We start from the raw sequence: 844 nt of genomic DNA, 5'->3' as shown, positions 1-844 counted from the left end.
CTCGGGTGACCTGGAGTTGTGGGGCCATATCTACACCCAGTGGAGCCTTCGATTCTAAGCTGATCTGGATGGTGGGTCCTTTGTGGTGAAAAACTGAAAGTGAGACCGATTCCCGAGCATGTATCTGTAGCCTCTCAAAGGTGTGATCAGGAATCATCCCAAGTCTGTTGTCTTGCGCATCCCTTGACAGAGCCACAGGCTCTTCAGCTTTGGATTCCAGAGGCTGTGATGATCAGATTCAAGTCTCCTCGGAGACTCCACAGCTTATGTCATTCCTAAACATGCAGGATAACCACTATCTACCTACTCCCTTTTTTTCTTCATTGAAAATTATAACCCTATTTTGGGAAGACCAGATATACAAAGATGAAAAACTCCTAACTGATCCAACTTGATCCCTGGCCCTCTCTATCCACTGAGACCTGTGCATGGCCATTGTGGTAACCCTATCCTATAGATGGCTCAAGGGGCACTAAAGTCAGATTACACAGTGCAAAGCCACGTAAACCTGTTGAACTATGGTGCTGACACTGAACATGAACACGGAGCTCTAAAAAGCACCCCTCAATAGGTTGAAACAGTTTATATTAACACATCAGAAAATGTGTACCCAGTATCTTCCTCTGTCCTTACAACTCACTCCCCAGAACCCTGACCCAAATCAAGAGCCCAGCTTGGTAATCTACTTTGGTGAGTTATATAGATAGGATGTGAACATATGCAAATTGTATCAGTTGCGAATACATATTCCAAGTGCAGTTGGAAAATGTTTGCAGAACTGTAAATGGACCCACCAAAATGACCTCTTCCAAAATCATATGTGAAGACTAATAAGACCCTAGAA

Source organism: Ochotona princeps, chromosome 15 (assembly GCF_030435755.1).
Source record: "Ochotona princeps isolate mOchPri1 chromosome 15, mOchPri1.hap1, whole genome shotgun sequence".
In the NCBI taxonomy this organism is placed as follows: domain Eukaryota; kingdom Metazoa; phylum Chordata; class Mammalia; order Lagomorpha; family Ochotonidae; genus Ochotona; species Ochotona princeps.
This window is presented reverse-complemented; position numbering follows the sequence as displayed.